General features: G+C 39.6%; 12 non-coding genes across 12 annotated transcripts; all 12 read right to left on the bottom strand.

Annotated features, from left to right (window-relative positions):
• Nucleotides 1–640: 640 nt before the first annotated feature.
• TRNAP-UGG (transfer RNA proline (anticodon UGG)) lies at nucleotides 641–712 on the bottom strand. Its single transcript has one exon. It is a non-coding gene; the product is annotated as a tRNA-Pro (tRNA).
• Nucleotides 713–2,859: 2,147 nt separating this feature from the next.
• TRNAV-CAC (transfer RNA valine (anticodon CAC)) lies at nucleotides 2,860–2,932 on the bottom strand. The gene has a single exon. It is a non-coding gene; the product is annotated as a tRNA-Val (tRNA).
• Nucleotides 2,933–3,232: 300 nt separating this feature from the next.
• Nucleotides 3,233–3,304, bottom strand: TRNAP-UGG (transfer RNA proline (anticodon UGG)). Its single transcript has one exon. It is a non-coding gene; the product is annotated as a tRNA-Pro (tRNA).
• Nucleotides 3,305–5,435: 2,131 nt separating this feature from the next.
• TRNAV-CAC (transfer RNA valine (anticodon CAC)) lies at nucleotides 5,436–5,508 on the bottom strand. The gene has a single exon. It is a non-coding gene; the product is annotated as a tRNA-Val (tRNA).
• A 300-nt stretch (nucleotides 5,509–5,808) lies between these two features.
• Nucleotides 5,809–5,880, bottom strand: TRNAP-UGG (transfer RNA proline (anticodon UGG)). Its single transcript has one exon. It is a non-coding gene; the product is annotated as a tRNA-Pro (tRNA).
• Nucleotides 5,881–8,021: 2,141 nt separating this feature from the next.
• On the bottom strand, nucleotides 8,022–8,094 carry TRNAV-CAC (transfer RNA valine (anticodon CAC)). The gene has a single exon. It is a non-coding gene; the product is annotated as a tRNA-Val (tRNA).
• A 300-nt stretch (nucleotides 8,095–8,394) lies between these two features.
• TRNAP-UGG (transfer RNA proline (anticodon UGG)) lies at nucleotides 8,395–8,466 on the bottom strand. The gene has a single exon. It is a non-coding gene; the product is annotated as a tRNA-Pro (tRNA).
• A 2,162-nt stretch (nucleotides 8,467–10,628) lies between these two features.
• TRNAV-CAC (transfer RNA valine (anticodon CAC)) lies at nucleotides 10,629–10,701 on the bottom strand. The gene has a single exon. It is a non-coding gene; the product is annotated as a tRNA-Val (tRNA).
• A 300-nt stretch (nucleotides 10,702–11,001) lies between these two features.
• Nucleotides 11,002–11,073, bottom strand: TRNAP-UGG (transfer RNA proline (anticodon UGG)). The gene has a single exon. It is a non-coding gene; the product is annotated as a tRNA-Pro (tRNA).
• A 2,541-nt stretch (nucleotides 11,074–13,614) lies between these two features.
• TRNAP-UGG (transfer RNA proline (anticodon UGG)) lies at nucleotides 13,615–13,686 on the bottom strand. The gene has a single exon. It is a non-coding gene; the product is annotated as a tRNA-Pro (tRNA).
• A 2,155-nt stretch (nucleotides 13,687–15,841) lies between these two features.
• TRNAV-CAC (transfer RNA valine (anticodon CAC)) lies at nucleotides 15,842–15,914 on the bottom strand. The gene has a single exon. It is a non-coding gene; the product is annotated as a tRNA-Val (tRNA).
• Nucleotides 15,915–16,214: 300 nt separating this feature from the next.
• TRNAP-UGG (transfer RNA proline (anticodon UGG)) lies at nucleotides 16,215–16,286 on the bottom strand. The gene has a single exon. It is a non-coding gene; the product is annotated as a tRNA-Pro (tRNA).
• Between the last annotated feature and the right edge of the window lie 8 nt (nucleotides 16,287–16,294).

Below are 16,294 nucleotides of genomic sequence, written 5' to 3'. Positions count from 1 at the left end.
CAGAAACACTCCACTAAACTAAGATGCCTGTTGGTGCCAACAATTCCCAAAGTTAATGCATGTTCTAGGTGAGCAATGAACAGAATGCAGGGCTCTTTTCAAAGCGAGGTCTGTGAATCAACAGATACATCCACATGCCAATTACTTTAGTGTTTTTAAGAGAATTCACTTTCTTGGAACGAGTCTGCATGAAACCATCTTCAGGGCCTGGACAATTTCATGGCAAAACAGCACCTCTCAACATTGCAGCCAAGACAATATAACAACTGTTTCTGCCCGGCTTCGAACCGGGGACCTTTCGCGTGTGAGGCAAACATGATAACCACTACACTACAGAAACAGATGTCTACAGTTGATTCTTCTGTGATGAAACTTCTCAAAACAGGCTATTCCAAGGGCCTCTGGTTTTAGATTTCTTTCATGCAACCTTCCCAGACAGCCCTAGCTGAACGCTTGTATATGCCATGCAAGTTCAGCATTTTTGCAAAATGCTTAAAGAGAAATGTTTCCTATTTGCTCAGGCAGGGCAAGGTTAAAAGCATGAGACTCTAGCAAATATTCATCCACTACTGCAAAGAGAAAATTGATATTGGCTTTGAAATGCATACTTCAATACTACTTTAAAAAAGCACCAATGAAAGGGCTCGTCCGGGATTTGAACCCGGGACCTCTCGCACCCAAAGCGAGAATCATACCCCTAGACCAACGAGCCTTCGAAAGGCCTGCACCTCTGAAAAGCTAATACCAGCTCTAAGCACGCAATGAAGATCATGCTGGGGACTTTTTCATGCTTGGTCTGTGAATACACATGAAATTCAGTGTCAACTTACCCTTTCTCAAATGATATCACTATCATTTATAAGTGTCCCCTTTTATTTTGTCCCAGCATTGGACACGTCTTACAGGAAGTCAGCACTTATTTATCTATTTCTGCAGTGGCTAGACCCTAAAGAGAAAGAATAAAAAGCTGTTCATAACAACATAAGAAACACATGTTGCATTTTTTCTCAAATGCTTATTCCCTTTGTGCAAATCGGAATGCCAAGCTGAATAACTGGGTCACAGATTCTGGCTAATTATCTTTCCCTTGAATGCAAGTAGCAATAAAAACTGCCTAATGCAGGACTAAAGCATTCCTTGCAAGCCTCTAACATCATAACATAACTGAGCTGCTGGTAGCAAGCTAAGCAATACCTTCCCAAAATGAGAAGTACATGTGCTAATCCGCTCAATCAGCGCTCGATCAGGCTCGATCAGGCGAGATATAGAAAAGGTGGAAAGGGTCCAAATGGCTGTCCCTTCCTTTTTAGGGTGGGTCCTTCTGACTATCATAGGATTGCTTGTATAAGTGGCCAGGGTCAGAGAAAAAACTTTCAACCCTTCTCAGTGTTCTATCCAGAAGCAGGCATTTTCTGTGCCTTTAATTTCAGGCTTTTCCCAGCAGTCTCTGTTCTGCCTATGTAAATTAACAAAAGCAGTGCTTATTCATCACTTACTCTAATGTCCTTACTGTCCAGAAAGCTCTGCCTAAGTATGCTTTTTTTCTTTTTCAGTGAAATTCTAAATGTTTTTTCTGCCCAGTCTATGGCAGTAGAATGCTGCTTATGATGCCACATTTTGTTGAATCACCAAGGTACAACTACAGAGGAATATATGAGTCTGAACGACATGGAACTCTTAGCTAACACATCACAATGTGTGATGCTTGCCAACCAAGCACTAGATTCTGGAGCGCTGATGATCAGAACATTCTGCTCCTGAAGGAAAGGAAAGACAGCTTGATGGAAAATAAAGTCTCAGTTTATATTAACGCTCTCTCTCTCCCAATATCTATCTATCTATCTATCTATCTATCTATCTATCTATCTATCTATCTATCTATCTATCTATCTATCTATCTATCTATCTATCTATCTATCTATCTATCTATCTATCTATCTATCTATCTATCTATCTATCTATCTATCTATCTATCTATCTATCTTTATATATGGATACCTGCGTACACATACATATAGATATGCCAGGCATTCCTTTAGATTTGTTCCAACCTCTTACCATTTATTTGAGAATCCCTACTTTTCAAGTGACTGCAAATGAAGTCATTTCCGGCACTTTTTGGCCGGTGCAAGGTAACAAAAACACATGACAACTTTTAATAAAAATCATTGGTCTCTTTATTAACGCGCACTGTCAAACATGGGGCTTTCACACGTCAGGTAAACATGATAACCAATATACAACAGAAGCAGATGTAGATTGCTTATCAATGCCGGGATAGAACAGTTGTGAATTGAGAAGAAGAAGGGCCCCTGAATTGATACTTATTATATACAGCCTGTAAGATAGTGAAAAATGCAGGCTAGGAAAGGAGATGCAAATATCAATGTATTAGAAAAATACATAAAGAGGAGTGATTTGCTTTTATTCATTCAAGGCTAGAAAAAATCAACATACTATTGCAAGCATTCATACACCACCAAATAGAAATAAACAATTCTGACATTAAACGTAAAGGTGACGATGCATTTGTATCATCACCTTGAGAAGGGTCACCGAGGAATTGAGCCCAGGGCTTCTGCACTTAAACACCAGAAACACTCCACTAAACTAAGATGCCTGTTGGTGCCAACAATTCCCAAAGTTAATGCATGTTCTAGGTGAGCAATGAACAGAATGCAGGGCTCTTTTCAAAGCGAGGTCTGTGAATCAACAGATACATCCACATGCCAATTACTTTAGTGTTTTTAAGAGAATTCACTTTCTTGGAACGAGTCTGCATGAAACCATCTTCAGGGCCTGGACAATTTCATGGCAAAACGGCACCTCTCAACATTGCAGCCAAGACAATATAACAACTGTTTCTGCCCGGTTTCGAACCGGGGACCTTTCGCGTGTGAGGCAAACGTGATAACCACTACACTACAGAAACAGATGTCTACAGTTGATTCTTCTGTGATGAAACTTCTCAAAACAGGCTATTCCAAGGGCCTCTGGTTTTAGATTTCTTTCATGCAACCTTCCCAGACAGCCCTAGCTGAACGCTTGTATATGCCATGCAAGTTCAGCATTTTTGCAAAATGCTTAAAGAGAAATGTTTCCTATTTGCTCAGGCAGGGCAAGGTTAAAAGCATGAGACTCTAGCAAATATTCATCCACTACTGCAAAGAGAAAATTGATATTGGCTTTGAAATGCATACTTCAATACTACTTTAAAAAAGCACCAATGAAAGGGCTCGTCCGGGATTTGAACCCGGGACCTCTCGCACCCAAAGCGAGAATCATACCCCTAGACCAACGAGCCTTCGAAAGGCCTGCACCTCTGAAAAGCTAATACCAGCTCTAAGCACGCAATGAAGATCATGCTGGGGACTTTTTCATGCTTGGTCTGTGAATACACATGAAATTCAGTGTCAACTTACCCTTTCTCAAATGATATCACTATCATTTATAAGTGTCCCCTTTTATTTTGTCCCAGCATTGGACACGTCTTACAGGAAGTCAGCACTTATTTATCTATTTCTGCAGTGGCTAGACCCTAAAGAGAAAGAATAAAAAGCTGTTCATAACAACATAAGAAACACATGTTGCATTTTTTCTCAAATGCTTATTCCCTTTGTGCAAATCGGAATGCCAAGCTGAATAACTGGGTCACAGATTCTGGCTAATTATCTTTCCCTTGAATGCAAGTAGCAATAAAAACTGCCTAATGCAGGACTAAAGCATTCCTTGCAAGCCTCTAACATCATAACATAACTGAGCTGCTGGTAGCAAGCTAAGCAATACCTTCCCAAAATGAGAAGTACATGTGCTAATCCGCTCAATCAGCGCTCGATCAGGCGAGATATAGAAAAGGTGGAAAGGGTCCAAATGGCTGTCCCTTCCTTTTTAGGGTGGGTCCTTCTGACTATCATAGGATTGCTTGTATAAGTGGCCAGGGTCAGAGAAAAAACTTTCAACCCTTCTCAGTGTTCTATCCAGAAGCAGGCATTTTCTGTGCCTTTAATTTCAGGCTTTTCCCAGCAGTCTCTGTTCTGCCTATGTAAATTAACAAAAGCAGTGCTTATTCATCACTTACTCTAATGTCCTTACTGTCCAGAAAGCTCTGCCTAAGTATGCTTTTTTTCTTTTTCAGTGAAATTCTAAATGTTTTTTCTGCCCAGTCTATGGCAGTAGAATGCTGCTTATGATGCCACATTTTGTTGAATCACCAAGGTACAACTACAGAGGAATATATGAGTCTGAACGACATGGAACTCTTAGCTAACACATCACAATGTGTGATGCTTGCCAACCAAGCACTAGATTCTGGAGCGCTGATGATCAGAACATTCTGCTCCTGAAGGAAAGGAAAGACAGCTTGATGGAAAATAAAGTCTCATTATATTAACGCTCTCTCTCTCCCAATATCTATCTATCTATCTATCTATCTATCTATCTATCTATCTATCTATCTATCTATCTATCTATCTATCTATCTATCTATCTATCTATCTATCTATCTATCTATCTATCTATCTATCTATCTATCTATCTATCTATCTATCTATCTATCTATCTTTATATATGGATACCTGCGTACACATACATATAGATATGCCATGCATTCCTTTAGATTTGTTCCAACCTCTTACCATTTATTTGAGAATCCCTACTTTTCAAGTGACTGCAAATGAAGTCATTTCCGGCACTTTTTGGCCGGTGCAAGGTAACAAAAACACATGCCAACTTTTAATACAAATCATTGGTCTCTTTATTAACGCGCACTGTCAAACATGGGGCTTTCACACGTCAGGTAAACATGATAACCAATACACAACAGAAGCAGATGTAGATTGCTTATCAATGCCAGGATAGAATAGTTGTGTATTGAGTAATAGAAGGGCCCCTGAATTGATACTTATTATATACAGCCTGTAAGATAGTGAAAAATGCAGGCTAGGAAAGGAGATGCAAATATCAATGTATTAGAAAAATACATAAAGAGGAGTGATTTGCTTTTATTCATTCAAGGCTAGAAAAAATCAACATACTATTGCAAGCATTCATACACCACCAAATAGAAATAAACAATTCTGACATTAAACGTAAAGGTGACGATGCATTTGTATCATCACCTTGAGAAGGGTCACCGAGGAATTGAGCCCAGGGCTTCTGCACTTAAACACCAGAAACACTCCACTAAACTAAGATGCCTGTTGGTGCCAACAATTCCCAAAGTTAATGCATGTTCTAGGTGAGCAATGAACAGAATGCAGGGCTCTTATGAAAGCGAGGTCTGTGAATCAACAGATACATCCACATGCCAATTACTTTAGTGTTTTTAAGAGAATTCACTTTCTTGGAATGAGTCTGCATGAAACCATCTTCAGGGCCTGGACAATTTCATGGCAAAACGGCACCTCTCAACATTGCAGCCAAGACAATATAACAACTGTTTCTGCCCGGTTTCGAACCGGGGACCTTTCGCGTGTGAGGCGAACGTGATAACCACTACACTACAGAAACAGATGTCTACAGTTGATTCTTCTGTGATGAAACTTCTCAAAACAGGCTATTCCAAGGGCCTCTGGTTTTAGATTTCTTTCATGCAACCTTCCCAGACAGCCCTAGCTGAACGCTTGTATATGCCATGCAAGTTCAGCATTTTTGCAAAATGCTTAAAGAGAAATGTTTCCTATTTGCTCAGGCAGGGCAAGGTTAAAAGCATGAGACTCTAGCAAATATTCATCCACTACTGCAAAGAGAAAATTGATATTGGCTTTGAAATGCATACTTCAATACTACTTTAAAAAAGCACCAATGAAAGGGCTCGTCCGGGATTTGAACCCGGGACCTCTCGCACCCAAAGCGAGAATCATACCCCTAGACCAACGAGCCTTCGAAAGGCCTGCACCTCTGAAAAGCTAATACCAGCTCTAAGCACGCAATGAAGATCATGCTGGGGACTTTTTCATGCTTGGTCTGTGAATACACATGAAATTCAGTGTCAACTTACCCTTTCTCAAATGATATCACTATCATTTATAAGTGTCCCCTTTTATTTTGTCCCAGCATTGGACACGTCTTACAGGAAGTCAGCACTTATTTATCTATTTCTGCAGTGGCTAGACCCTAAAGAGAAAGAATAAAAAGCTGTTCATAACAACATAAGAAACACATGTTGCATTTTTTCTCAAATGCTTATTCCCTTTGTGCAAATCGGAATGCCAAGCTGAATAACTGGGTCACAGATTCTGGCTAATTATCTTTCCCTTGAATGCAAGTAGCAATAAAAACTGCCTAATGCAGGACTAAAGCATTCCTTGCAAGCCTCTAACATCATAACATAACTGAGCTGCTGGTAGCAAGCTAAGCAATACCTTCCCAAAATGAGAAGTACATGTGCTAATCCGCTCAATCAGCGCTCGATCAGGCGAGATATAGAAAAGGTGGAAAGGGTCCAAATGGCTGTCCCTTCCTTTTTAGGGTGGGTCCTTCTGACTATCATAGGATTGCTTGTATAAGTGGCCAGGGTCAGAGAAAAAACTTTCAACCCTTCTCAGTGTTCTATCCAGAAGCAGGCATTTTCTGTGCCTTTAATTTCAGGCTTTTCCCAGCAGTCTCTGTTCTGCCTATGTAAATTAACAAAAGCAGTGCTTATTCATCACTTACTCTAATGTCCTTACTGTCCAGAAAGCTCTGCCTAAGTATGCTTTTTTTCTTTTTCAGTGAAATTCTAAATGTTTTTTCTGCCCAGTCTATGGCAGTAGAATGCTGCTTATGATGCCACATTTTGTTGAATCACCAAGGTACAACTACAGAGGAATATATGAGTCTGAACGACATGGAACTCTTAGCTAACACATCACAATGTGTGATGCTTGCCAACCAAGCACTAGATTCTGGAGCGCTGATGATCAGAACATTCTGCTCCTGAAGGAAAGGAAAGACAGCTTGATGGAAAATAAAGTCTCAGTTTATATTAACGCTCTCTCTCTCCCAATATCTATCTATCTATCTATCTATCTATCTATCTATCTATCTATCTATCTATCTATCTATCTATCTATCTATCTATCTATCTATCTATCTATCTATCTATCTATCTATCTATCTATCTATCTATCTATCTATCTATCTATCTATCTATCTATCTATCTATCTATATATATGGATACCTGCGTACACATACATATAGATATGCCATGCATTCCTTTAGATTTGTTCCAACCTCTTACCATTTATTTGAGAATCCCTACTTTTCAAGTGACTGCAAATGAAGTCATTTCCGGCACTTTTTGGCCGGTGCAAGGTAACAAAAACACATGCCAACTTTTAATACAAATCATTGGTCTCTTTATTAACGCGCACTGTCAAACATGGGGCTTTCACACGTCAGGTAAACATGATAACCAATACACAACAGAAGCAGATGTAGATTGCTTATCAATGCCAGGATAGAATAGTTGTGTATTGAGTAATAGAAGGGCCCCTGAATTGATACTTATTATATACAGCCTGTAAGATAGTGAAAAATGCAGGCTAGGAAAGGAGATGCAAATATCAATGTATTAGAAAAATACATAAAGAGGAGTGATTTGCTTTTATTCATTCAAGGCTAGAAAAAATCAACATACTATTGCAAGCATTCATACACCACCAAATAGAAATAAACAATTCTGACATTAAACGTAAAGGTGACGATGCATTTGTATCATCACCTTGAGAAGGGTCACCGAGGAATTGAGCCCAGGGCTTCTGCACTTAAACACCAGAAACACTCCACTAAACTAAGATGCCTGTTGGTGCCAACAATTCCCAAAGTTAATGCATGTTCTAGGTGAGCAATGAACAGAATGCAGGGCTCTTATGAAAGCGAGGTCTGTGAATCAACAGATACATCCACATGCCAATTACTTTAGTGTTTTTAAGAGAATTCACTTTCTTGGAATGAGTCTGCATGAAACCATCTTCAGGGCCTGGACAATTTCATGGCAAAACGGCACCTCTCAACATTGCAGCCAAGACAATATAACAACTGTTTCTGCCCGGTTTCGAACCGGGGACCTTTCGCGTGTGAGGCGAACGTGATAACCACTACACTACAGAAACAGATGTCTACAGTTGATTCTTCTGTGATGAAACTTCTCAAAACAGGCTATTCCAAGGGCCTCTGGTTTTAGATTTCTTTCATGCAACCTTCCCAGACAGCCCTAGCTGAACGCTTGTATATGCCATGCAAGTTCAGCATTTTTGCAAAATGCTTAAAGAGAAATGTTTCCTATTTGCTCAGGCAGGGCAAGGTTAAAAGCATGAGACTCTAGCAAATATTCATCCACTACTGCAAAGAGAAAATTGATATTGGCTTTGAAATGCATACTTCAATACTACTTTAAAAAAGCACCAATGAAAGGGCTCGTCCGGGATTTGAACCCGGGACCTCTCGCACCCAAAGCGAGAATCATACCCCTAGACCAACGAGCCTTCGAAAGGCCTGCACCTCTGAAAAGCTAATACCAGCTCTAAGCACGCAATGAAGATCATGCTGGGGACTTTTTCATGCTTGGTCTGTGAATACACATGAAATTCAGTGTCAACTTACCCTTTCTCAAATGATATCACTATCATTTATAAGTGTCCCCTTTTATTTTGTCCCAGCATTGGACACGTCTTACAGGAAGTCAGCACTTATTTATCTATTTCTGCAGTGGCTAGACCCTAAAGAGAAAGAATAAAAAGCTGTTCATAACAACATAAGAAACACATGTTGCATTTTTTCTCAAATGCTTATTCCCTTTGTGCAAATCGGAATGCCAAGCTGAATAACTGGGTCACAGATTCTGGCTAATTATCTTTCCCTTGAATGCAAGTAGCAATAAAAACTGCCTAATGCAGGACTAAAGCATTCCTTGCAAGCCTCTAACATCATAACATAACTGAGCTGCTGGTAGCAAGCTAAGCAATACCTTCCCAAAATGAGAAGTACATGTGCTAATCCGCTCAATCAGGCTCGATCAGGCGAGATATAGAAAAGGTGGAAAGGGTCCAAATGGCTGTCCCTTCCTTTTTAGGGTGGGTCCTTCTGACTATCATAGGATTGCTTGTAAGAGTGGCCAGGGTCAGAGAAAAAACTTTCAACCCTTCTCAGTGTTCTATCCAGAAGCAGGCATTTTCTGTGCCTTTAATTTCAGGCTTTTCCCAGCAGTCTCTGTTCTGCCTATGTAAATTAACAAAAGCAGTGCTTATTCATCACTTACTCTAATGTCCTTACTGTCCAGAAAGCTCTGCCTAAGTATGCTTTTTTTCTTTTTCAGTGAAATTCTAAATGTTTTTTCTGCCCAGTCTATGGCAGTAGAATGCTGCTTATGATGCCACATTTTGTTGAATCACCAAGGTACAACTACAGAGGAATATATGAGTCTGAACGACATGGAACTCTTAGCTAACACATCACAATGTGTGATGCTTGCCAACCAAGCACTAGATTCTGGAGCGCTGATGATCAGAACATTCTGCTCCTGAAGGAAAGGAAAGACAGCTTGATGGAAAATAAAGTCTCAGTTTATATTAACGCTCTCTCTCTCCCAATATCTATCTATCTATCTATCTATCTATCTATCTATCTATCTATCTATCTATCTATCTATCTATCTATCTATCTATCTATCTATCTATCTATCTATCTATCTATCTATCTATCTATCTATCTATCTATCTATCTATCTATCTATCTATCTATCTATCTATATCTATCTATCTATCTATCTATCTTTATATATGGATACCTGCGTACACATACATATAGATATGCCATGCATTCCTTTAGATTTGTTCCAACCTCTTACCATTTATTTGAGAATCCCTACTTTTCAAGTGACTGCAAATGAAGTCATTTCCGGCACTTTTTGGCCGGTGCAAGGTAACAAAAACACATGCCAACTTTTAATACAAATCATTGGTCTCTTTATTAACGCGCACTGTCAAACATGGGGCTTTCACACGTCAGGTAAACATGATAACCAATACACAACAGAAGCAGATGTAGATTGCTTATCAATGCCAGGATAGAATAGTTGTGTATTGAGTAATAGAAGGGCCCCTGAATTGATACTTATTATATACAGCCTGTAAGATAGTGAAAAATGCAGGCTAGGAAAGGAGATGCAAATATCAATGTATTAGAAAAATACATAAAGAGGAGTGATTTGCTTTTATTCATTCAAGGCTAGAAAAAATCAACATACTATTGCAAGCATTCATACACCACCAAATAGAAATAAACAATTCTGACATTAAACGTAAAGGTGACGATGCATTTGTATCATCACCTTGAGAAGGGTCACCGAGGAATTGAGCCCAGGGCTTCTGCACTTAAACACCAGAAACACTCCACTAAACTAAGATGCCTGTTGGTGCCAACAATTCCCAAAGTTAATGCATGTTCTAGGTGAGCAATGAACAGAATGCAGGGCTCTTATGAAAGCGAGGTCTGTGAATCAACAGATACATCCACATGCCAATTACTTTAGTGTTTTTAAGAGAATTCACTTTCTTGGAATGAGTCTGCATGAAACCATCTTCAGGGCCTGGACAATTTCATGGCAAAACGGCACCTCTCAACATTGCAGCCAAGACAATATAACAACTGTTTCTGCCCGGTTTCGAACCGGGGACCTTTCGCGTGTGAGGCGAACGTGATAACCACTACACTACAGAAACAGATGTCTACAGTTGATTCTTCTGTGATGAAACTTCTCAAAACAGGCTATTCCAAGGGCCTCTGGTTTTAGATTTCTTTCATGCAACCTTCCCAGACAGCCCTAGCTGAACGCTTGTATATGCCATGCAAGTTCAGCATTTTTGCAAAATGCTTAAAGAGAAATGTTTCCTATTTGCTCAGGCAGGGCAAGGTTAAAAGCATGAGACTCTAGCAAATATTCATCCACTACTGCAAAGAGAAAATTGATATTGGCTTTGAAATGCATACTTCAATACTACTTTAAAAAAGCACCAATGAAAGGGCTCGTCCGGGATTTGAACCCGGGACCTCTCGCACCCAAAGCGAGAATCATACCCCTAGACCAACGAGCCTTCGAAAGGCCTGCACCTCTGAAAAGCTAATACCAGCTCTAAGCACGCAATGAAGATCATGCTGGCGACTTTTTCATGCTTGGTCTGTGAATACACATGAAATTCAGTGTCAACTTACCCTTTCTCAAATGATATCACTATCATTTATAAGTGTCCCCTTTTATTTTGTCCCAGCATTGGACACGTCTTACAGGAAGTCAGCACTTATTTATCTATTTCTGCAGTGGCTAGACCCTAAAGAGAAAGAATAAAAAGCTGTTCATAACAACATAAGAAACACATGTTGCATTTTTTCTCAAATGCTTATTCCCTTTGTGCAAATCGGAATGCCAAGCTGAATAACTGGGTCACAGATTCTGGCTAATTATCTTTCCCTTGAATGCAAGTAGCAATAAAAACTGCCTAATGCAGGACTAAAGCATTCCTTGCAAGCCTCTAACATCATAACATAACTGAGCTGCTGGTAGCAAGCTAAGCAATACCTTCCCAAAATGAGAAGTACATGTGCTAATCCGCTCAATCAGGCTCGATCAGGCGAGATATAGAAAAGGTGGAAAGGGTCCAAATGGCTGTCCCTTCCTTTTTAGGGTGGGTCCTTCTGACTATCATAGGATTGCTTGTATAAGTGGCCAGGGTCAGAGAAAAAACTTTCAACCCTTCTCAGTGTTCTATCCAGAAGCAGGCATTTTCTGTGCCTTTAATTTCAGGCTTTTCCCAGCAGTCTCTGTTCTGCCTATGTAAATTAACAAAAGCAGTGCTTATTCATCACTTACTCTAATGTCCTTACTGTCCAGAAAGCTCTGCCTAAGTATGCTTTTTTTCTTTTTCAGTGAAATTCTAAATGTTTTTTCTGCCCAGTCTATGGCAGTAGAATGCTGCTTATGATGCCACATTTTGTTGAATCACCAAGGTACAACTACAGAGGAATATATGAGTCTGAACGACATGGAACTCTTAGCTAACACATCACAATGTGTGATGCTTGCCAACCAAGCACTAGATTCTGGAGCGCTGATGATCAGAACATTCTGCTCCTGAAGGAAAGGAAAGACAGCTTGATGGAAAATAAAGTCTCAGTTTATATTAACGCTCTCTCTCTCCCAATATCTATCTATCTATCTATCTATCTATCTATCTATCTATCTATCTATCTATCTATCTATCTATCTATCTATCTATCTATCTATCTATCTATCTATCTATCTATCTATCTATCTATCTATCTATCTATCTATCTATCTATCTATCTATCTATCTATCTATCTATCTATCTATCTATCTATCTATCTATCTATTATATATGGATACCTGCGTACACATACATATAGATATGCCATGCATTCCTTTAGATTTGTTCCAACCTCTTACCATTTATTTGAGAATCCCTACTTTTCAAGTGACTGCAAATGAAGTCATTTCCGGCACTTTTTGGCCGGTGCAAGGTAACAAAAACACATGCCAACTTTTAATACAAATCATTGGTCTCTTTATTAACGCGCACTGTCAAACATGGGGTTTTCACACGTCAGGTAAACATGATAACCAATACACAACAGAAGCAGATGTAGATTGCTTATCAATGCCAGGATAGAATAGTTGTGAATTGAGTAATAGAAGGGCCCCTGAATTGATACTTATTATATACAGCCTGTAAGATAGTGAAAAATGCAGGCTAGGAAAGGAGATGCAAATATCAATGTATTAGAAAAATACATAAAGAGGAGTGATTTGCTTTTATTCATTCAAGGCTAGAAAAAATCAACATACTATTGCAAGCATTCATACACCACCAAATAGAAATAAACAATTCTGACATTAAACGTAAAGGTGACGATGCATTTGTATCATCACCTTGAGAAGGGTCACCGAGGAATTGAGCCCAGGGCTTCTGCACTTAAACACCAGAAACACTCCACTAAACTAAGATGCCTGTTGGTGCCAACAATTCCCAAAGTTAATGCATGTTCTAGGTGAGCAATGAACAGAATGCAGGGCTCTTATGAAAGCGAGGTCTGTGAATCAACAGATACATCCACATGCCAATTACTTTAGTGTTTTTAAGAGAATTCACTTTCTTGGAATGAGTCTGCATGAAACCATCTTCAGGGCCTGGACAATTTCATGGCAAAATGGCACCTCTCAACATTGCAGCCAAGACAATATAACAACTGTTTCTGCCCGGTTTCGAACCGGGGACCTTTCGCGGTGAGGCGAACGTGATAACCACTACACTACAGAAACAGATGTCTACAGTTGATTCTTCTGTGATGAAACTTCTCAAAACAGGCTATTCCAAGGGCCTCTGGTTTTAGATTTCTTTCATGCAACCTTCCCAGACAGCCCTAGCTGAACGCTTGTATATGCCATGCAAGTTCAGCATTTTTGCAAAATGCTTAAAGAGAAATGTTTCCTAATTGCTCAGGCAGGGCAAGGTTAAAAGCATGAGACTCTAGCAAATATTCATCCACTACTGCAAAGAGAAAATTGATATTGGCTTTGAAATGCATACTTCAATACTACTTTAAAAAAGCACCAATGAAAGGGCTCGTCCGGGATTTGAACCCGGGACCTCTCGCACCCAAAGCGAGAATCATACCCCTAGACCAACGAGCCTTCGAAAGGCCTGCACCTCTGAAAAGCTAATACCAGCTCTAAGCACGCAATGAAGATCATGCTGGGGACTTTTTCATGCTTGGTCTGTGAATACACATGAAATTCAGTGTCAACTTACCCTTTCTCAAATGATATCACTATCATTTGTAAGTGTCCCCTTTTATTTTGTCCCAGCATTGGACACGTCTTACAGGAACTCAGCACTTATTTATCTATTTCTGCAGTGGCTAGACCCTAAAGAGAAAGAATAAAAAGCTGTTCATAACAACATAAGAAACACATGTTGCATTTTTTCTCAAATGCTTATTCCCTTTGTGCAAATCGGAATGCCAAGCTGAATAACTGGGTCACAGATTCTGGCTAATTATCTTTCCCTTGAATGCAAGTAGCAATAAAAACTGCCTAATGCAGGACTAAAGCATTCCTTGCAAGCCTCTAACATCATAACATAACTGAGCTGCTGGTAGCAAGCTAAGCAATACCTTCCCAAAATGAGAAGTACATGTGCTAATCCGCTCAATCAGCGCTCGATCAGGCTCGATCAGGCGAGATATAGAAAAGGTGGAAAGGGTCCAAATGGCTGTCCCTTCCTTTTTAGGGTGGGTCCTTCTGACTATCATAGGATTGCTTGTATAAGTGGCCAGGGTCAGAGAAAAAACTTTCAACCCTTCTCAGTGTTCTATCCAGAAGCAGGCATTTTCTGTGCCTTTAATTTCAGGCTTTTCCCAGCAGTCTCTGTTCTGCCTATGTAAATTAACAAAAGCAGTGCTTATTCATCACTTACTCTAATGTCCTTACTGTCCAGAAAGCTCTGCCTAAGTATGCTTTTTTTCTTTTTCAGTGAAATTCTAAATGTTTTTTCTGCCCAGTCTATGGCAGTAGAATGCTGCTTATGATGCCACATTTTGTTGAATCACCAAGGTACAACTACAGAGGAATATATGAGTCTGAACGACATGGAACTCTTAGCTAACACATCACAATGTGTGATGCTTGCCAACCAAGCACTAGATTCTGGAGCGCTGATGATCAGAACATTCTGCTCCTGAAGGAAAGGAAAGACAGCTTGATGGAAAATAAAGTCTCAGTTTATATTAACGCTCTCTCTCTCCCAATATCTATCTATCTATCTATCTATCTATCTATCTATCTATCTATCTATCTATCTATCTATCTATCTATCTATCTATCTATCTATCTATCTATCTATCTATCTATCTATCTATCTATCTATCTATCTATCTATCTATCTATCTATCTATCTATCTATCTATCTATCTTTATATATGGATACCTGCGTACACATACATATAGATATGCCAGGCATTCCTTTAGATTTGTTCCAACCTCTTACCATTTATTTGAGAATCCCTACTTTTCAAGTGACTGCAAATGAAGTCATTTCCGGCACTTTTTGGCCGGTGCAAGGTAACAAAAACACATGACAACTTTTAATAAAAATCATTGGTCTCTTTATTAACGCGCACTGTCAAACATGGGGCTTTCACACGTCAGGTAAACATGATAACCAATATACAACAGAAGCAGATGTAGATTGCTTATCAATGCCGGGATAGAACAGTTGTGAATTGAGTAGAAGAAGGGCCCCTGAATTGATACTTATTATATACAGCCTGTAAGATAGTGAAAAATGCAGGCTAGGAAAGGAGATGCAAATATCAATGTATTAGAAAAATACATAAAGAGGAGTGATTTGCTTTTATTCATTCAAGGCTAGAAAAAATCAACATACTATTGCAAGCATTCATACACCACCAAATAGAAATAAACAATTCTGACATTAAACGTAAAGGTGACGATGCATTTGTATCATCACCTTGAGAAGGGTCACCGAGGAATTGAGCCCAGGGCTTCTGCACTTAAACACCAGAAACACTCCACTAAACTAAGATGCCTGTTGGTGCCAACAATTCCCAAAGTTAATGCATGTTCTAGGTGAGCAATGAACAGAATGCAGGGCTCTTTTCAAAGCGAGGTCTGTGAATCAACAGATACATCCACATGCCAATTACTTTAGTGTTTTTAAGAGAATTCACTTTCTTGGAACGAGTCTGCATGAAACCATCTTCAGGGCCTGGACAATTTCATGGCAAAACGGCACCTCTCAACATTGCAGCCAAGACAATATAACAACTGTTTCTGCCCGGTTTTGAACCGGGGACCTTTCGCGTGTGAGGCAAACATGATAACCACTACACTACAGAAACAGATGTCTACAGTTGATTCTTCTGTGATGAAACTTCTCAAAACAGGCTATTCCAAGGGCCTCTGGTTTTAGATTTCTTTCATGCAACCTTCCCAGACAGCCCTAGCTGAACGCTTGTATATGCCATGCAAGTTCAGCATTTTTGCAAAATGCTTAAAGAGAAATGTTTCCTATTTGCTCAGGCAGGGCAAGGTTAAAAGCATGAGACTCTAGCAAATATTCATCCACTACTGCAAAGAGAAAATTGATATTGGCTTTGAAATGCATACTTCAATACTACTTTAAAAAAGCACCAATGAAAGGGCTCGTCCGGGATTTGAACCCGGGACCTCTCGCACCCAAAGCGAGAATCATACCCCTAGACCAACGAGCCTTCGAAAG

Source organism: Lissotriton vulgaris, unplaced genomic scaffold (assembly GCF_964263255.1).
Source record: "Lissotriton vulgaris unplaced genomic scaffold, aLisVul1.2 SCAFFOLD_1545, whole genome shotgun sequence".
Lineage (NCBI taxonomy): Eukaryota > Metazoa > Chordata > Amphibia > Caudata > Salamandridae > Lissotriton > Lissotriton vulgaris.
Note: the sequence above shows the minus strand (reverse complement) of the source record. Positions and strands in the feature narration are given on the sequence as shown.